Source organism: Mustela putorius, unplaced genomic scaffold, assembly GCF_011764305.1.
Source record: "Mustela putorius furo isolate JIRA1106 unplaced genomic scaffold, ASM1176430v1.1 tig00003845_pilon_pilon_pilon, whole genome shotgun sequence".
In the NCBI taxonomy this organism is placed as follows: Eukaryota; Metazoa; Chordata; class Mammalia; order Carnivora; family Mustelidae; genus Mustela; species Mustela putorius.
The window spans coordinates 30,755,117-30,769,094 of NW_025421998.1; the positions used below are offsets into that span (position 1 = coordinate 30,755,117).

A 13,978-nucleotide genomic window follows, 5' to 3' on the forward strand; every position below is an offset into this window, starting at 1 on the left:
CAGTGTTTTCTGTTGAGTTTGGATTTTAAGTCTAACTATTTCAGGCCAAGACCGACCTTTAGCTTGCATCTGTTTACAGGCATCTATTGTACACATGTTTTAAAGTATCCAGTGAAGCTTAGTAGCAGGGGTTTCCTCAAATAAGTGGCCATATCAATTTCTTCAGTGCATAATGACCTTTGCCCAGACACATGAAAACAGGACTATTTCCAAGGAGTTTCAGAGAAACAAAAAACCCAAAACAATGCAATTTATAATATTCCTTTCCATATCTATCAGCAATAGACTGAATTTTGGAAGGCAGTTTAAAGTAAATTAAAAAGGTATCTAAAAACAAACTACCTGTTATCTATTTTTATTTCAAGATAGGTATTTTTTTCCAATACAAATCTTAAAGAGTACTTTTTTATATCCTAACCCTCTTCACTGAGATACAACTGTTTCCCTAATAAATCCTACTCGCTAGTCAAATAATACGATTCTCTCTTGTTTTTTCATTTTTTTTTCTTTTTAAAGATTTTATTTATTTATTTGTCAGAGAGAATGAGCACAGGCAGACAGAGAGGCAGGCAGAAGCAGAGGGAGAAGCAGGCTCCCTGCTGAGCAAGGAGTACCATGTGGGACTCGATCCCAGGACTCTGGGATCATAACCTGAGCCAAAGGCAGCCACCCAACCAACTGAGTCACCCAGGAGTCCCTTGTTTTTTCATTTTTTTGTTGTTATGACGGGCAAGACAAATAATACTGGACATTTTGGAGCACTTACTATTTGCCAGATATTGTTCTAAGTGCTTTGACAGGAACAAATAATGTCCAACTGTCTATACTGCCCAAAGCAATCTACAGATTTAATGCAATCCCTATCAAAATACCAACACATTTTTCACAAAACTAGAACAAACAGTCCAAAAATTTGTATGGAAACACAACAGACCCCAAATAGCCAAAACAATCTTGAAAAAAAAAAACAAACAACTGGAGGTATCACAATTCCAGTCTTCAAGTTCTATTACATAGCTATAGTAATCAAAACAGCCTGGTATGGACATAAAAATAGACACACAGATCAACAGAACAGAATAGAAAACACAGAAATAAACACACAATCATATAGCCAATTAATCTTCGACAAAGGAGGAATGAATAACCAATGGGAAAATGACAGTGTCTTCAACAAACGATGCTGGCAAAACGGACGGCCACATGCAAAAGAATGAAACCAGACCACTTTCTTTCACCATACACAAAAATAAACTCTAAGGGATCAAAGACCTAACTGTGAGACCTGAAACCATAACAATCCTAGAAGAGAGCACAGGCGGTAACATCTCAGACTTTGGCCAAAGCAACATTTTCCTAGATATGTCTCCTCAGGCAAGGGAATAAAAGCCAAAATCAACTATTGGGACTACATCAAAACACAAATTTCTGCACAGTGAAGAAAACAATCAACACAACTGAAAGGAAACCTACTGAATGGGAGAAGATAATTGCAAATGACATATCCAATAAAGGGTTAGTATCCAAAGTACAGAAAGAACTGATACAACTCAATACCCAAAAAAACCAAATAATCCAGTCAAGAAATGGGCAGAAGACCTGAACAGAGATTTCTCCAAAGAAGACACACAGATGGTCATCAGATACATGAAAAGACATTCATCACTTACCATCAGGGAAATGCCACCCCAAACTCCAAGGAGGTATCACCTCACAGCTGTCAGAATAGCTAAAATCAACAACCCAAGAGACAACAGGTATTGGTGAGGATGTGGAGTGAAAAAAACCCAGGTGCAACCTTGGTGGGAAAGCAAACTGTGTAGCCACGGTGGAAAACAGGATGGAGTTTCTTCAAAAAATTAAAAATGGAACTACCATGGGCACCTGGGTGGTTCAGTGGGTTAAGCCTCTGCCTTCAGCTCAGATCTTGATCCCAGGGTCCTGGGACCAAACCCCACATTGGGCTTTCTGCTCAGCAGGGAGACTGCTTCCCTCTTCCCCTCTGCCTGCCCCACTGATCTCCCTGTCAAAAAATAAAATCTTTAAAAATAAAAAATGGAACTACCATAAGATTTAATAATCACACTATGGGGGCACCTGGGTGGCTCAGTGGGTTAAGCCTCTGCCTTCAGCTCAGGTCATGATCTCAGGGCCCTGCGATCGAGCCCCACATAGGGCTCTCTCTGCTTGGTGGGGAGCCTGCTTCCCACCCCCACCCCACCTCTCTGCCTACTTGTGATCTCTTTCTCTCTGTCAAATAAGTAAATAAATAAAATCTTTTAAAAATAATAATAATCAGGGGCGCCTGGGTGGCTCGGTGGGTTGGGGCCTCTGCCTTCGGCTTGGGTCATGGTCTCAGGGTCTTGGGATCGAGCCCCGCGTCGGGCTCTCTGCTCGGCAGGGAGCCTTCCTCCACCTCTCTCTCTCTGCCTGCCTCTCTGCCTACTTGTGATCTCTGTCTGTCAAATAAATAAAATATTTTTTTAAAAATCACACTATGGAGGATTTATCCAACAAATACAGAGACGCTAATGCAAAGGGATACATGCACCCCTCTGTTTATTGCAGCATTATTTATAATAGCCAAACTATGGAAGCAGCCTAAGTGCAGCCTAAGTGTCCATCAATAGATGAATGGATAAAGGTGTGGTAAATATATATATATATATGTATATATATATATGTATTTGCATATATATGTATGTATTTGCATATATATATGTAGACACACACATACATAATGAAATATTTATTCATAATAATGAAATCTTGCCATATGCAATAACATGGATGGAGCTAGAGAGTATAATGCTAAGTGAAAGGAGTCAGGTAGAGAAAGACAGATACCATATGACTTTACTCATTATGCAGAATTTAGGAAACAAAAGAAGTGAGCAAAGGAAAAGAAAAACAAACCAAGAAACAGACTCTGAACTATAGAAAACAAATGGTGACCAGAGGGGAGGATGGTGGGGGGACTGGTGAAATGCGTGAAGGGGCTTAAGAGTACACTCATGAACATTAAGTAATGTGTAGAAATGTTGAATCACACTATATTGTATGCCTGAAACTAATATAACACTGCCTGTTAACTACACTGGAGTTAAAAAAACTTAACAACAATATTAAATACAGAGCTGTATGTAATTTAGAAGTGCTTTGATGAAGAAAAACCAATAAGCATTGATCCACCTTTCCTAATATTTGCAATTCACACTAATTTGATGATGCCAAGTGATTTGATTCATATTTTGTCTTGATCCCTCTTTAAGTTAATAATGAGGAAGTTTTACAGGCAGTTGAAACAATTCAGTAAATTGGTACTTTAACCAAGAGGGTTTTTTTGTTTTATTTTTTTACAAAGACACATTGAAAAAAAACTACTATAATGTAAGCTCCTCCATTAGAAAATAAGTTCTTTGAGGGCAAGGACATTATGTCTCTTGATCCCTACCATATTTCTTCTGCCTAAAATAGTGCTCAGAAAGGTCTGCAGAACGAAGCCAATGAATAAGTGTACCACAGATGCACAAGCGCCTGAAAGCTAGAAGCCATACACATTCCTTATTTCCTTCTCATTTCTTTCACTGTGTATTCTGTGCAAGGAAATTAAAGGTGCACTGAATAGGGGATACATCAATGACAAGTCTTTGAATGATAGAAAACCTTTCACATTTGGATTTCAAAGCATATCCCTTTGGTTTTCCTATTGATGAGGCTTATCATTGGTCTACCATAGTGTAACAGGAACAAATTCAAACCACAGAATTCCCCGACTCTTGAAGCTACTATTCTGGAAAGAAAAAAAAAAAAAATCTTGCTAAACAACAGGGACATCTGCTGGTTAAAATGTAATGCTTCTACCCTTAAAATATTGCATCCAAATGGACAAGGAGATTTGGGCAATAAAGTAATTCTGAACCTTCTGTTAGACAAATGCTCACTTTTAGAGAAGTCTGTTAACACAAAAAACAAAAAACAAAAAAACTCCTTGCACTATAGTAATAATAAAAGGTAGTATGTATTTTATTCCAGAGTTACACAAATAGTGATGCTATCTGAAAAAACCAAGCTAACGGTGGTCAGTAACTATTGCCAAAGAAGAGAAATGACTATCTTCCTGATGTTCTGGCTTAAGACACTGTTGCTCAACTCAACAAACATTTAAGAGTCTATTAAGTTGAAATACTGCGCCATATGCTGACAAACTGAAGCAGTAAGGCAAAGCAGAAGTTGCAGATGGTCCAGCCACTCCTGGGCATATGCTGACCTCCAATCTTAGAGGAGAGGACTTAAAAATGAATTAACATTGCAAGAGAGACTGAGCCTACCCCTTACTAACACTGTGCTCTTTCCCTTTTATAAACATTATAGAGGCCAGTTGCTTTCTACAAATACACTCTTTCCCATATTAACTCGACAAATGTTCTCCCACCTTTTACCCCTATGTTCATTTCTTGTCATCTTTCAAGTCTCTCTTCAAATGTCTTCTCAGAATGCTATACTCTGAACACCCTATGGAAAGCTCACTTTCAGAGCATTCAATTTGTGTCCTCCTTATAACTTGCAAAATTGGCAATGATTTCCTGGCTTATTGGTATATCTTCCTTCTTTCTCCTATGACAGACTGTAAAGGAACGGGTCTTTGAATCTGGGTCCAGACATTCTCCCAGTTATTAGTCAAGTAACTTAACTGTTTTATTTTGCACAAAAAAATGTCAAGGACAGAATGAAAACTTTTATCCTCACTTGCTGGGAGTACCCAAAGTCTTGGTTCTCCATTTTCCTAACTGAAAGAGAAACCAAATTTTTCTAATATTCCATTAGTAAGTCTCAATAAAGACCTACTGCAAGAGAAAAGGTGAGGAGCGTATAAAGAGGTGGTGGCTAGACTGAGAGATTTTAGAAAGTGTGGAAATGAGACACTGATCCAAAAGGCAGGGCATAAAAAGGAGTATTAGATGGAATACCATAAGCCCCGGAGAAAAGCTTAGAGGAGAAATGTGAGATGGAGGAGGACCTGGAAGAGCCTGATGTGTGGGCCTAATTAGGGACAGTTTGTTCTTTCCCCTATTAGCATAGGAATCCCCATCAGATGCCCAGAACTTCTTGAAAGCCTTCCAGTGTAACCCACAAACTGTATTAACATGACTCAGAAACTGGGTAGAAAGAAAATGGACTACTCAGTAATTGCATTTTTCATATACTTTGAACAAAAGCTCTTGCAAACATCTCTTTCACATCATCCAAGATACAAGAGGATCACGGAACCACAGAGCCTGTCTCTCAGTATATGAAACACCTTTTGTACTCATATATCATCCTTTCATAAAAGAAAGCTAATTTCATCAATATTCTATCATGATGAGCTTTAAGAAAGTGTTATAAAAAAAATCTAGAGTCCAAGAGAGTTATTCATAACTAGCAAATGCAGCAAATACCGTAACTCTGCTGTAAATACTTTTATAATATAACTTCTATTTGGGATAGGACTATTTCTCATGATTTTTCTCAAAATATTTAATTCCTAATTAGGTAAATCCTAGGATAATATTAAAAATCTCTTGCATTCTGTAGGTACACAGTTACAAAGTACTAAGGTAGAAATAACCTAGAACCTAACTACAGAAAGTTGCCCTAGTTTTCAAATCACATTATAGTAAATCCTTACAATGATTTTGCAAGTTAAAGATAATATGGTGTTACTATAATAAATTTATTATTTTTTTATTTAGTACTAAAAAAAATTTTAAGTACATCCATTTCTCCACCCTATACCCATCACCTCTGACAGCTATCAATTTGATATCTATACCTATGCTCTTCGGGTTTGTTTTGGGGTGGAAGGGGCATTTTGTTGCCTTTTTTTTTTCCAGTTTCCACATATAATCATATGGTATTTGTCTTTCTCTGACTTATTTCACTTAACGTAAAACCCTTTAGGTCTATCTGTATTGTCACAAATGGCAAGATCTCCTTTTTTTATGGCTAAGTAATATTACATTACCACATCTTCCTTATCTATTTATGGACACTAAGGTCATTTCCATAGCTCAGCTATTACAAGTAATGCTGCAATTAATATGAGGTGCATGGATCTTTTTGAGTTTGTGTTTTCGTTTTCTTCCAATAAACACCCAGAAGTGGAATTGCTGGATTATATGGCTATTCTATTTTTAGTTTTTTGAGGAACATCCATACTGTTTTCCATAATGGTTGCACCAATTTATATTCCCACCAACTATGCACAAGGGTTCTCTTTTACCAACATCTTCATCAATGCTTTTTTTTTTTTTAATCTTTTTGATAATAGTCATTCTAACAGTGTGAAGTGATATCCCTTTGTGGCTTTGATTTGCATTTCCCTGTCTGGTGATGTTGAAAATTTTCTCATGTATTTGTTGGTTATCTGTGTCTTCCTTGGAACAATATCTATTCAGATCTTCTACCCATTTTTAAATCAGATTGCTTTTTTGCTATTGAATTGTATGAGTTTTTCACATATTTCGTGTATTAGCCCCTTATCAGATACATGATTTACAAATATTTTCTCCCACTCAGTAGGATGCCTCTTCATTTTATTGATGGTTTCCTTTGCTGTACAGAAGACTGTTAGTTTCAGATAGTCCCATTTGTTTATTTTTGCTTTTGTTGTTGTTTTTTTTTTTTTTTTTTTTTTTTTGCTTTTGGTGTTAGGTTCAAAAAATCATTGCCGAGACGTATGTCAGGGAGACTACTGCCTAGGTTTTCTTCTAGGAGTTTTATGGTTTCAGGTCTTATGTTCAAGTATCTAATCCATTTTGAGTTAATTTTTATATATGATGTAACATAGTAGCCCACTTTCAATCTTTTGCATGTGGCTGCTCAGTTTTCCCAAAACTATTTATTAATGAGCCTGTCCTTTAAACTTTGTATATTCTTGACTCCTTTGTCATAAATTAATCGACCATATATGCATGGGTTTATTTCTGTACTATTTTGTTTTATTGATTTATGGGTCTGTTTTTAATGCCAATACCATACTGTTTTAATACAGCTGTGTAATACGGTTTGAAATCGGAGAGCATGATGCCTCCAGCTTTGTTCTCTTTCTCAAGAATGCTTTGGTTATTTGAGGTCTTTTGTGGTTCCACACAAATTTTAGAATTCTTTGTTCTGTTTCAGTGTAAAATGCCATCAGAATTTTTAAGGGATTTCAATGACTCTGTGTATTGCTTTGAGTAGTATGGACACTTCAACAATATTAATATTAATCCTTCCAACCCATGGAATATTCTTCCATTTATTTGTTTTAAGTTCTTTCATTAGTATTTCCTAGATATCAACACACAGGTCTTTAACATGCTTGGTAAATTTATTTTTAGGTACTTTACTCTTTTTGATGCAGTTGTAAATGGAACTGTTTTCTTAATTTCTTTTTCTGATAATTTTCTATTAGTGTATAGAAATGCAACCAATTTTTATGTGACTTCGTATTCTCCAACTTTACTGATTTACTAATTCTAATAGTTTTTTTATAGTCTTCAGGACTTCATATATATAATACTATGTCATCTGCAGATAGTGTTTTACTTCTTCCTTTCCAAATTAGATGCCTTTTATTTCCTATTCTTGTCTAATTGCTCTGGCTAAGACATCCAATACTAGGTTAAATAAAAGTGGTAAAAGTGGGTATTTCTGGTCTTGTTCCTGATCTCAGAGAAAAAGCTTTCAGTTTTTCACTGCTGCGTATGGTTAACTGTTGGCTTGTCATATATGGCCTCTACTATGTTGAGGTACATTCCTTCTAAGTCCACTCTGTTTTTATCATAAATGGATGTTGAATTTTCTTTTAAAATTATATATTAAACTATTATTAAAATTCATTTGTCTTGGGGCGCCTGGGTGGCTCAGTGGGTTAGCCACTGCCTTCAGCTCAGGTCATGATCTCGGGGTCCTGTGATCGAGTCCCGCATCGGGCTCTCTGCTCAGCAGGGAGCCTGCTTCCTCCTCTCTCTCTGCCTGCCTCTATGCCTACTTGTGATCTCTCTCTGTCAAATAAATAAATAAATACATCTTTAAAAAAAAATTCATTTGTCTTCCCCAAATATTTACTAACTGACTTTGGAAAAGGTAGATATGAAAGAAACTCAGCCAGAAAGGGAGAATTAATTATGAGGATGGGCTTGATTTTTTCAGGGAGTTAACAGCAGAGTGCAGCAGAGTGCAGGCTGCAAATTTTTGCAGAAGACAATGGACAGACTGTTATTCAGATACCACTCTGTCTTGCCTTGAAAAAGAATCCTAGATGATTATGCTTTATTTAAAATGTAGCTAATTAGGAGCCACTTCCTCATAAATGTTAATGTTAACAATTTTACATATGTAGTTATTATTTCATTAAATGAAATAATTGAGAGTAATTGCTTTTCTGGCTCATTTTTAAATGCTTACTACACATGTCAGGCTCTGTGCAGTGCATACCTACATTATTTTGGGAGGTAAATTTTATTATTCCCATGTTTTGAAAGCAAATGAAACTGAGCAGTGAACTATCATACCCATTACTAAGCAATTAAGCCAAGATGCATACTCAGGTTTAACTTCAACATCTATTCCCCAATACAATCCTACCTCATGGTTTTGCTTACATATTACTTATGTACTCATTTAAAAATGGAGTGATATATGTAGTAACCAAAAGGATACAGAGTACCTCATATAGGTAATAAAGTTAGATGGAATAAAATGCTGCTTCTGGCATTTATTTTTGAAAATTGGTCAAACATGTCCACAAAGATTGTTGCCAAAGTGTACTTTGTGAAGGGCAAAAGAGTACTAGTTCGAGCATGGGCTGTGGAGCTGAGGATTCAATTCTGAATCTATCGCTTAACTGCTGTGCGACCTTGGACATTTTTTCACTTGTTTTTGGTTGTCTAAAATAGGATTCATTTGTAATAACTGTACTGATGCATCTAACACCTGTGAACATTAAATGAGTTTAATACAGGTGAAACATTAGACACATAAGCACTCAAAAAATGCTGGCTCATGTTGTCCAAGTCCAAAGGCTTATTTCGCACTTCCATTCTTTCTTTTTTCAAAGAGACCTTTTTTTTTTTTTTTTCTTAGAGGTGTTTAAGATGCACAGCAAAACTAAAAGGTACACACTTCCAATATACTACCTGGTCTACACATGAGTAGGCTCCTCTATTATTAACATCACCCACCAGAGTAGTACATTTATTACAAATGAAGAACCAACAATGAGACATCATTTTCACCCAAAAATCATAGTTCACATTAGGGGTTCACTATTGGTGTCGTAAATTTTGTGGACTTTAATATAGAAGCATTTTTATCTACCATTTTAATATCAATATCCTCTGCTCCATCTATTCCTCTCTCCAGCCCTAAATCTTGGCCGTTACTGATCTTTACTATCTCCAGTCTTCCCCTTTCCATAATGTCATATAGTTTGAATCATACAGTATGTAACTTTTTCAGATTGACTTATTTTACTTGGTTATGTGCATTAAAGCTTCTTCATATCCTGTAATGGCTTGATAGTTCATTTCTTCCTAGCATTAGATAATATTCTATTGTATGGATGTACCACAATTTATCCCCATCACCTACTGAAGCACACCATCGCGTCTTTTCCAAGTTTTAGGCAATTATCAATAAAATCACTATAAATATCTGTGTGCAGGTTATGTGGACACAACTTTTCAACTCATTGGGTAAATATCAAGGAGCAATTGTTGGATTTTATAGTAAGAATTTTTAGGTCTATAAGAAACCGCCAAACTCTCGAAGTGACTGTAACCTTTTGCATTCCCACTAGCAATTAATGAGAGTTCCTGTTCCACATCTTCACAAGAATCTGGTGCTGTCTGTGGTTTTTATTTTAGTCACTCTAGTAGGTATATAATAGTATCTCTTTATTGTTTTACGCTCCTTTTGTGAAACCCAACATTTATGACTGAGAAATTCTTTCACCCCAAAGAACAGCATGGCTATGTGGACTACTGCTGAAAACTATGTACATCTGGGTTAAAATCTAAATATTTATGTTTCTAAGCCCATTTCATTGTGCAGTTTTTTACCACCACACCCCCATGTTTGTGAATTACTGTCTCTTCCACAAAGTCTTTTAACAACATTTTGTAGTCAAAGGAAACCACAACTGCGTAGAAAAATCAAAACAGGCTAAGATAATCGGGGGGATTATTAAGTATTATTAACCTCATTAGCTACTTAGGACCAATTTGGGAGTACCTTTTCACATTCTCCATAGCCTTATTTGACCTTTACGGACTACATTACCCTTGTGACAACATAGTTTGAGTCTACACATAGTTGTTGGAAGCAAGAACATTAGTTAAGTCTAACTTTTAAACTTCTGTCAACTCAGTACAGAAAGACTACAAGAATCTAGTTTCCGAAACAAGTAAAAATGAGGTTGGAATCCTATATAGTGGTAACAGGTTCGGACCATTCCACCATAAGATTTCCAAGGCCTTGACTCTTTAAAAACACAATCTCTGCCTGGGTCTCACGGAGCTTCTAAAACACTGGTCCAGAGGATGGGCCCGAGTATTGGTCCTTCTTAAAAGTTTCCCACGCAACTGAAGAGCAGCCCGCTTAGAAAAAAAAGTGGTTTAAGACGGCCTGTGCCCTAGAGGAGAATCTTATGCTCACAGAGGATGCTTTTGACTAGAACGGCACCACACGCCCAAAGCGCCTATATGGTAATGCACACTGTGAGGAGCCAAACAAAATACCCGGCTTTCTTTTGCATCTAGACAAGGCTCTTATTCCGTTCCACGCCCGGCCGTACTGGCTCCGGAGCACGGCGAATTTGCGAAATGCCAGCTGGGCCCAATTGCCCCCCTGAGCCAGAAAGACCACAGTTACGCCCAAGAAAGATGGACCTCCTTCACAGCATCAGCGGCGGAACTGTAGATACCGCGATTTCCTATGAGAAAAGAAGGGCGGACCACAAAGAACCACCACACAACCGGTACCAAAGCTCCCAAAACTCGGGACTTAGAGCGCTCCGACTTGGCCGGAAGTGACGCGAGCAGCCAACACGCAGGGCAGTCCCAAGGGAGAGGAGAGCGGGAGGGGGAGCGTGCGGGGGCTGGGGGCGGGGCGCGGCCGTAGCTCCGTTTCCGGTGGCTCGTCGCGCTCGCTCACTCCAGCTGCAGCCACTCTTGCCCGTGGCTGCTTCCTCCATCCTGGTATTTTTTGGAGCCTCCATCCTGGTTCTTCCAAAGTGCCCGGACCCAAAACAGGAAGTAAGTGCGATGGAACCTTCAGGTCCCAACCGCCGCCAGGGCCGCTCCGCCCAGTGGAGCCTGTCCGGCCCCCTTGCTGCCAGCCTGTTCCCGCCGGCCGGCACAGGCTGTGGGCACTCGGGCACCGCGGGCGGGGTCGGAGCTGGGCCTTCATGACGCTGAAGCTGCAGTCCCCGCACGCTCAGGCCAGGGCCTCCCTCTCAGGGCCCGGCCCGCCTTGGTGGCTCGGGCTACAGAGTCGGGTAGTGAGCGGCCGCCGAGGCGCAGCAGCGATCCGGCGGGGGCGGAAAATGGCGGCGGCTTCGGTGGAGCTAAATGGCGCCGGGACCCCTGGGGGTGGGGTGGGCCGGCAGCTTCGGTAGAGAATTGGGCACGAGCATGGGGAGAGTAAGGAAGCCTTAGTTGCTTTCTCGTGGTGTCCCTTTTGGGGTTTTTTTGGTTACCTTTTCGGTTTTATGTGGTCTAATGAAGGAGAGGTGGGCTTGAGAGAGTTGGGCGGGTCTCGTCTCCCCCCTCCCCCCTTTTTTTTTCTTTTACCTTGTTTGCGGCTTAGACTCTTCCATGTTTTGGGATTCGTTCTAGCTCTGCTGTTCAAGCCCCATGCGGAGGCAGGCGAGGTTGCTGGCCGCGGTAACTCGGTCAGCCTCTCTTAAAACGAGGCACTTGGACTGACTGCGGAGGGGAGAGTGTCCTAGTCGAGCAGAGAACCGTAAAAGGCGTCTGCAGAGTAGTAGTTGTCATATTTTGCTGAGTCCTGAGGAAGTTTTTAAATTTTTTTAATCTTCTTGTCCTTTACAATAGACTTTGTTTTGACCCAGTCTCTGGCGTAGATTTGGGAGGAGAGGTGGCCAAGGGCCGTTCCATGCAGTTGAATGATACAGCATCTGTTTTTATAATAAAAATACTCGGCGAAGATGAGGAGAGGGTGATAATTATATGAAATGTGAGTCAGTAGTCCCTCTCTTTTTCCACGTTTGAATCTGGAAATTCAAATTCGGTGTGTCGTTGCTCTTGTAATTTGATTCATCGTCGTGTTCCTCTTGACAGTAGGCGAGGCTGCTTGTTGGGACATCCGACAAAATTCATCGTCTGTAGGGGGACTTTCGAATATGCCGGGTTTTAAGAATAGAATAATACCATTCCGAAATGTTTTTTATCTTTTCCTAATTTTATTTTTATTTTTAATTCGTGCAAGGCGATTAACCATTTACAGCTTTTAAGCTCCAGCCCAAGTAAGAAACTATTCTTCCATTGTGTTGAAAGTTTTACAAACGAGGTGTCTTCTTTTTCTTTTTTAAAGGTTTTCATATTTTTCAATGGTGGTTTGATCCGGCTTTAAAGTTGTTTCTAATAATCTTTTTAGTATTACTGTTTTGTTTTGTTTTGTTTTGTTTTTTGTAATTTGAATAATTACCACCACTTTCACATTTAAAGATTCTTTGGCGATAAATACCAAAAACTTAGCGTTTTACTCTGGTGGTGTAGTAATAAAAGCATTTATTAGGTTAAGATTCAGAAATGTAGTTAAGATTTAGGAAAAAATAAATATTCAGTTCCTTCCCAAAAAATAGGCTGTCTGAGAAAAATTTGGGATGAGAATAGTTCACCAGGGACAAAACAGCTTGAATTTGTATGGAAAAAAATTACAGTTATGAAAAATACATTTCATGTTTATCTCATTATTTTTACTTCCATATACTTTTGTGCCACCAAGAAGCTAATTTTTGTCTTTTTAAAATTTTTAAATTTTTTCTACTAGTTTAGTTGCTAGGCTTACCAAAAATACGCTTTTGGGGACTGATCGAGAATCTGCCTTTTCTGCGTGACTATCTGACTATATTTGATTGCAGTTGAGCTAGATGATGGGGCCAAATGCTATTGCCCTGTCTTCATCAGTAAGTACCGGGCATTGCATACTTGCTTAGAACTTTAAGTTCATACTTTGAGCAGTTAGACAAATAAATACATATCGTATAAGTATTTTCCTCAGAACGTAAAGATTTAGAAATATTTTGAGGGGAAGCAGTCACAAGAATGTTTTGGAGTTAGGATTTGATCTTGGAAAGCAGAGTATGGCTGGGATGTGGTTACTAATAGAGAATTCTATCTAAAGAAGGCAGATGTCCTTGAATCTTTTTTTAAGTTCCTTTTTTTAAGGTTTTTGTTTGTTTAAGACAGCAGGTTTATTTGATTTCACCCTGAGGCAATGGGAGAGAGAAGTGTATTTGTAAGTTTAGATATTGCTGGTTAGAATTGAAATACAAACAGCAGAAGCTTATTTTTCTTTTTTTTATTCCTTTCATTTATCTCTCCAGCATCTACAGACCCTAGTTTTTATTAACGTTGTAATAAAATTGTATGTTCTGACAATAACTCCACCTTATTATAAACAGTTGGCTTTTGTCATGCTCCATTAAGTACATTGGCTTAAGTTAACACCTGTGAGGATGAACACAGTAATGTGAAACACTAACATCCCTAGGGGTTTACAACCTGGCATATTGATGTTAAAAATTGAGGAGGGCTGGGAAGTGTTTTTTGAAACACTGAGCTTCTAGATCATTTTGAACATACATTTGTAATTGTTGCAGGGACAGCAAAACTTTAGAACACTAATGAAGTTTAGGAAGAGTTGTACTTTTTATGTCTTAGATGCTACTAATGGGATGTTTATGTTCTCAAAATGGAGCTCTGTT

General features: G+C 38.5%; 1 protein-coding gene across 6 annotated transcripts in view; it reads left to right on the forward strand.

Annotated features, from left to right (window-relative positions):
- Positions 1-11,124: 11,124 nt before the first annotated feature.
- DMTF1 (cyclin D binding myb like transcription factor 1) overlaps positions 11,125-13,978 on the forward strand; it is a 44,348-nt gene continuing 41,494 nt past the window's right edge. For 3 of the 6 annotated variants that reach the window (XM_004739640.3, XM_045089756.1, XM_004739641.3), the window contains exon 1: positions 11,126-11,282. The gene's annotated coding sequence lies outside the window, so the exon portion shown is untranslated. Of the gene's footprint in view, positions 11,283-13,978 lie in introns of all 6 variants that reach the window. The other 3 variants (XR_006609619.1, XM_045089757.1, XM_013060842.2) reach the window with 2 other exon arrangements.